The sequence below is a fragment of the Indicator indicator genome, chromosome 3 (genome assembly GCF_027791375.1).
Source record: "Indicator indicator isolate 239-I01 chromosome 3, UM_Iind_1.1, whole genome shotgun sequence".
Classification (NCBI taxonomy): Eukaryota; Metazoa; Chordata; class Aves; order Piciformes; family Indicatoridae; genus Indicator; species Indicator indicator.
In genome coordinates, this window is record NC_072012.1 from 6,619,547 (window position 1) to 6,626,852 (window position 7,306).

At 41.8% G+C, this 7,306-nt stretch overlaps 1 protein-coding gene across 4 annotated transcripts in view; it reads right to left on the minus strand.

Moving 5' to 3' along the window:
* The window catches only part of KMT2E (lysine methyltransferase 2E (inactive)), a 71,803-nt gene extending 64,971 nt beyond the window's left edge, over nucleotides 1-6,832 (minus strand). For 3 of the 4 annotated variants that reach the window (XM_054399384.1, XM_054399381.1, XM_054399380.1), the window contains exon 1: nucleotides 4,994-5,411. The gene's annotated coding sequence lies outside the window, so the exon portion shown is untranslated. Of the gene's footprint in view, nucleotides 1-4,993; nucleotides 5,412-6,622 lie in introns of those variants that run through there. The other variant, XM_054399382.1, reaches the window with a different exon arrangement.
* Nucleotides 6,833-7,306: the final 474 nt, after the last annotated feature.

The window sequence follows — 7,306 nt, forward strand, 5'->3', positions numbered from 1 at the left end:
ACAGGGTATTCATTTCATCATATTCTGTGACTGATGAAATAATCAACAACAGACAATAGATTGTAAGTCCTTCTTCTTAAGTTGTAATATAAAATACAATAATGTCATTAAAATTGAGTCTTATCATCTTGTCTTTGAACTTAACAGCAATTTATTTTTGTGAGAAAGATAAAGTGAATGATTAACTAGACTATAATGGCATAAAACAATAAACAAAATATAACTGCAAAAGAAAATCTAATTTTTAAAAGCTTCTATAAACCTGAGGCCATTGTAACATTTGAACATCTACACCTATTGAAATGTTAACTTAAAAGTAAATTCCATCTAGGATCAATACTATTTTAGCATTCTCATACTTAGCATGATTTGCAAAACTGCAGGTCCTTCGCAAGTTGTCACCTAAGTTTTACAACACTGAGTATCTCTATCTAAGCAGCATATGACTATCATGTGGAATAAGAAATAGCAGACTTCCAATAACTACGCAAAACTAACACGTTTTACCTGCACAGGATGCAATACTCTTGAATATATTCTTCATTTCTACTTTTCAAACATTTAACTTAAATAGACACTTATTTGCCACAGTTCATAGTAAATATTTTCATTAAAAAAAAAAAGCACTTAAGTCAGGCATGTACAAAGAATGTATTTTAAAGAATCTATGTATTTTTTACATAAAACTATCTTCAAAAATTTACATTATCTCTGTTATTAAGATTTTCTATCAACCAGAAGCGTTTAAAATCTTGCCCATTTCATTAATAACACATTAAGATTTGTAAGAGGAAATAAAAGTAATCACAGTATCTCCTAGCAACCCTGACACTGTTTCTTTTAAATAACTTGCTGGTTACGCCTTAAAGGTAGCCAGAGCTTTGTCTTTGAATACAACAGATATTTTTTTTTTGCAGTATGAAGAACAGGAGCAGAATCCGGCATCCTCAAAGAGATTAGATTAACTTTTATTACTAAGAAAATCTTAACACTGATACAGTTAGAAATATTCATCTTGCATGATTCAAAAGCCTGCTACAATTAATATTTTTAATAATCCAGAATTTGTAAGAATAAAAAAATTGGTTTGTTTCTTAATACACATTCCACATATGCTGCAACTTTTTCCAAAGATGCCTTAAAGTTTCATTCTTAGCAATAAATCAAAACTACTATTTGCACAGTGGAAACATTTAAACACTGTGCCTGTTCCAAAACCACTGTGCAACAAAATTTGCTTTTGAGAGATTCACAAATACTCGTTTGTATGGAAGTTGCCAGGCCAATAACACAGATAGAGTTCTTCAGGATATCTCCAGAAGACTGAATTGTTTTTTATCTTCACTAAACTACATCCTCCCCATTCAATTTTGTTAGAACGTTACAGGAAAATGAGAATATACTTTCACTTAACCTTAATTTACATTAATCTATTTAGAGTGATGCCACAATTCTACAATTATGTACGCCACGCCTTAACAAAGTCCTACAAAAACTCCTTAATAAAATTAGTATTAGCAAAATTAAGGTTGTCCTTAAACTAAGATAGTTCTAGAGAGACACTTCAGCCTTCAGTGTGACACTGATTTCTGTTGCTTTCCAACAGAGTATTAACAGTTGTGCACAATGAAACTATACCAAAGCTAAAATGCAACTCCTAAAAGTAATCTGGATTTTAGTGCTAAGAGAAATTTTCCCTAAATATAGTCTAAAGTGTCAGTTCCCCTCTGAAATTTCCCAGGTGGCAAAAAAGTTCACCCAAAAGGCTAACTGGAGAGGTAAGCAGTTTTTTTCCTTCACATATGAAAAGCTTGAAGATACATAAATGATTTTAGAACTACACTCTGTATTATTGCATTTGTTACAGTATGTTTGTGGATCAGAAATATTTACTGAAAAAAAATTGTATTTGAAATGTTCCCTCTTTTCGAAAGATTTTTATTAGTTTGGGAGGGTATTTAATTTTGTACAAATATACTGTGTGACATATCATCATCAACGGAATTTTTGAAAAGGTAGAATTTCCTTTCCAATATTGGTAGTTTAAACCAAATCAAAGATCTCTTTTTACAAATGGAGAAACTGAGTCACAAAGGCAAACTGACTCACTAGAACTTAGACATGAAAACTGGAAGATTTCAAAATTCCCAAGAGGCTCTTAGTGCATACAATTAACAATATATAAGACAAACTGTAAAATCTGAGTACTAGTATTTCCATCTCCGGGTTTGTTTCAATCCCCCTGAAAAGAACACTTTTATAAAATGCACAACTTTATTTTCTTTTAATCAGATGTCTGCTTGAGAACATGACTGAGGCCATGAAGTTAGACTAAGAGCTGCATAACCCTCTATGTCATAATGTTAAAAAAATTATTCACTCGATCAAGAGCTTTAAACTTATGGAGAGGAACGAAAATGGCAAAAGGTTTCCAAGAAGTCCATATACACACTCTTTAGAATATTTTTCATGTATTTTTTAATAAACAGAGAAAGATGTGGTTTATTAAAAAAACAAAAAAACCCCAACAACTACCAAATCTATATAAATAAGGAAGGTATGATGGGAGAATGCATTACTGGACTATTAACGTATGACTTGGTGGTTGAAATAACTCAGCCTTTGGCCTCAAAACACACAAAAGGCACATATTATCAACACTCTAGAAGTCTTACTATTTTATTTTCCAACTTAGGTATACCTTAAACCACACATCAGTGATTCTGAATGGTACCTAAATTAACATTTTTTAGACATTGAAGACAGTTTTGCCATTTCAGGACCCCACTTATGATTGTCTAAATCCAGAAGGTTCCAAAGCTGTACTAGGATAGGAATTCATACCTCATTAAACCAAGGACAAGATTAAATACAGGCATACAAAAAAAAAATTCTGTAATATTTTTTGCTGTTGCTTAAAATGTATTGTCTGCAGACTCCGGTTTGCATCAGAGCACACTATACCAACTACCAAAAAATAAATCCTTGTGACCTCCCTTCCCCCCACCCGAACATATTTATAGTGGTGATACTAAAAGGTTCATATTTCATTTAGGAAAAAAATTAGAGGATAGGAACTGCACTGTCCACTGCTATTTGTATGTGTATTACCCCATATAAAATTTATACAGCAATACACAAAATGAGGAATAGAATATAATACCAAGATTGTATGGTGGAAGAAATTCCATGTCTTAATAAAGTAACAGGTTATAATCTCACATGCATTATTTCTGTAAGTATTACATTATTTTCATATTCTCAAACTATGAGTACATGGAATTACTACCCTGATGTCCAGCAAAGGTGTTTCCTAGAAGGTGAACATTCACAAATGTGATTCCACAAAGAATTTAGTTGGCTTTCCATGATCTTAACCCACTATTTTTATAAATACTACTCCTGTTATGTCGCTAAGATGGACAGATATACAGATTCCACTACAAACCAAGAGCTTTTTCAAATTATTAAACCAACATACACATTACCTTACAAGCAACCTATACACACCCCTCAAAGAAGCTGCTCGAGTGTGCTGCCTCTTTTCCACCCCCCTTTTCCCTGACAAGAGTGGTCTCGTTCACTTGCCTTTCACAGACATAACCAATAAAATTAATCAGCTGGAACACAGCATTTTTAAATCGCAGTAAAGTCAAGAGATGTTTTGTACGTTATTTGAAGGGAAGTCTTTTCATTTAAATATAATGAGACTCTAATATGCTGCAGACAAACGCACTGCATGGGGTGTGGAGGACCCGAGCTGATTAGATTACCACAACATCAGCCTGAGGCCGCCATTTTTAGAATCTCTAAAGGACAAAAGAGGGAAATTAAAAAATTTGCTCCACATTTTTTGGAAAGTAACTTTAAAAGTAGAGTGATTATAATCAATTAACCATGCATTATAAGAATAGCCATAGATATCTCTTTCTTTTCTCTGATCTGAGCCTCGAGTAACAAAAACGCTTCGTTATTACTCCTTTAAGGTACTGTAAATAAACAGATTAAAACATTCCTTAATCTAGATGCAGCACTAAACTCTTGCTTTTAACGACACGTAGTATGTACAATTTTAGGGACCTCAGGGCTTTTAGCCACCGCACACTCTATAATGGCTGAGTACGGGGGAATACAGGACCCTTACAATCAGCCTATATTTCCCTACCCTATTTAGTAGTACCACAGTGAATCGTTTGTTTCTCCACCCCTACGTATGCAGCAATAGGGTCTACCCCACCAATACTTATTTCTTTAAAAAGGAGACTGAAGTAAAACGAATGCTGGCTGCAGAGACTAAAACAAGAGTCTTGCAGAGACTAGAGCAAGAAAGGGATGCACCAATATGTAACTACTTACACCCTCAAGAAAGGGGGTGGAGAGAATGATCTCCTTTTAAATTGGCACAGAAACTCTTGAGGACTGCTTTCCGTTTGTCCAGGTTACACCACGAAGCGGAGATATTAGCAGGGAAGGAGGAACGGAGGCGGGGGTGTGGAAGGCAAGAAAGATTAGGCCTATAACGAGCCATTTTAGTACCACAAAGCAAAAATATACAGAATGGAGGAAGAGAATAGGTTTCCCTAAGCTTCATAAAGCTCGATACGCAGTCCAAATAACACAAAAAACCGTTCTGAAAATCACCAGCCTAAGAAAGCGTATGTTGTCACATAATACCCCCTTCTGATTCTTTTTCCAAGCATAATGCATAAACCTGGCATAACTGCCAAAAAATTCTCCTCAGCTCCTCCAGTTACAGTAACCCGCCATATTCACAAGACATAGCGACAGCCTGCCATTTTTAACCAAACCCCACAACACGGGAAGCAAATTTAAGATAACTTAATCACAATCTAAACACATATCAAGACGGGAAAGAGTTATACTCGCACCGAGGATAAGGAAACGTTCCAGTTGCATTTCACTCCCTTTCTGCCACCCTCCCGTCCCCAAAAAACCCACAGCAGAATACGCTGGTAATAACCAAAAGACTCACCTGTAATGGTCACAGGCCAGGCAGCGGGAACCCTCAGCTGAGCCCCTTCTCTATCCTAACTAAAACAATGCGAAAGCCCTATTGCAGATATCCCTACCTTAGGGTAGGACTCAACCCTCAGGAGGCTCTAGGGAAAGAGAGGGGAAAGAAAGGGAAAGAAGGGGAAATAAAGGGAAATACGGGGAAAGACAGGGAAAGACGGGGAAAGAAAGGGAAAAGGAACCCCCCCCTCCCCCCAAACCTAGCTCAATGCGCAGAACCGTACAGGGACCGGCTTGGAAGCGCCTTCGCGTTGGGACCTGTGTACAAACCCCACTGCCGCCGCGCTGCTGCTCCCGTGTCTCCCTCCTTTCAGCCTCCTACGCTCCCTTCTATGTCACTGCCTCTCTCTGGGAAAATGGCGTCCGCTCTCCCCTCCCTCCCACTGCACGGGGCTCACCCGCCTCGCCTGGCAGGGGCAGGGTTACCAAGGCGAAGCCAAACAGCCGCCATTTTGCTTATGGGCTGCGAATGCAATCTGCGCCTGACGAACCCTCAGTGTCCATTTTGCAACAGCGCTTTGCACGTTACGCTAAACGTCTCGATCTGGGCGCGGCCGAAACACCAGACTGCGGCAGGGGCTGAGCACAGGGGCTTTGAAGGGGTGCGGAGGGAAGTAGGGCAGTGGAGGAGGGGCGGCCGCAGCTGGGGTTGGTACCGGGGGCGATCCGCAGCCCCGGAGGCGCAGACCGCGGGGGAGGGGCAGGGGCTCCGTCCCAGGCTGTTGTTGGACCGAACGAGGGCGGAAGGATGTCTGACTCAGAACTGCATCCTCTTAGGCACGCCAAAGCCTCCCTCTCGGCTGCCTTTCCCACCCCCCTCCCCCTCCCGTCACTGTCGTAGTTACTCTCAGCATAACTATTCTTTATGAATCTCAACCTGAGGAGCAGATTTTCGTCACAAAGTACGCGAAAAGTCAGGCAGACATGCCGAATCTCACACAGGCAACTTGAGAGTCGGGAAAGAGGCAGACGAGAAAAGGGAGGGAGCGGGACCTTCGAGACCGGTTCAGGGTAATGTAGGGGTTTTGACTGAATCTTTTCTGTCAATAAGGCACTTGAGACTGAAGCGTTTAAGGCGTATATATAAGGCAAGTAGAAAAGAGCATATTTTCTGAAAGCGAGTAGCACAGCACAAGCCGAAGGCGTTTTTTTTTTCAGCAGGGAACAAGAAGAGCACTGAACAAGCCTCATTTCCCCTTTAGGGACGGTACTTGGTGAGCAGGCATAGTCTGCGAGAGCGGGCACAGCAGAGAAGCTCGCTTAGCGTCTCAGGGAAGACAGCTTCTCCCATTCGTGCCGAGCTCCTCTTCCTTCTCCTACCTCTAATTTTGCCCGCACATCGCCCTGCCTCCCCTACCCGGCTTCAGCCCCTCCAGCGATACGGCTGATTGAGGGAGGGGAGGCGGTGGCTGGGGTTTCATTCGACGCCCACCAGGGGCTGAGCGAGCCTACTTTAGTGCGCAAACGCGGGCCACCAGATAAAAAGCTGGGCTGGCAGCTCTTACTCTGCCTCGATGGAGCCGCCACAATCGGGTGACTGGAGAAGCAGTTAGCAGCAGCGCCATAGACTAGCGTCCCACACACACACCTTGAGCAGAGTTTGAGGCTCTAAACAGCTGCTGCTGCGGCAGGAGGGAGCCAAGGTGAAGGGATCTGCTAGCTGGTTGGACGCACAGGAGGCGGCTCTAATGGGACATTGATTCTGAGGGAGGAGGGGGGCGATTAAACGTCTTGTGACCATGGCGGAGTCTGTGGGTATTTTTTCCTGTCTTAACTTTCCTGTCCGTGTGTCTCTTGTTTCTCTCTTTCTCCGTAGGGCGCTTGACTGGGGCTGCTCGCTCGGGTTCTGCCTGTTGTTGCGCGAAATGGCGGCTGCCGTCTTGGTGGGTTTGGTTGACGGGGTTTTTCTTTTTTTCCTCCTCTCTTTTTTTTTTTTCATGTAGGATTTTTTTTTTCTTCCTCTTGTAATTTCCCTCCCCCACTTGTGCCTTGGCTGCGACTCCGCAGCGAACCGCGGCGGAGACGGGAGTCAGGAGTGGGGAGGGAGCTGTGCGGGAGCCAATAGCCAGGGCGACCGGAATAGCCCGGCACACCCTGATTGGCTGGCGCTGACATCATCCTGCAGCAGGGGTAACTGCAGCTGGGCAGGGTTCGGGAACTGACGCGCGAGGCTGATGCAAAAGGAGAAAACGGGCGCCATGATCCCAGGGTGAGGGAGGATTTCACGGGCGAGGGATCCCTGAAGAGCTGATGCTAAGGAAAGCAGGACTAG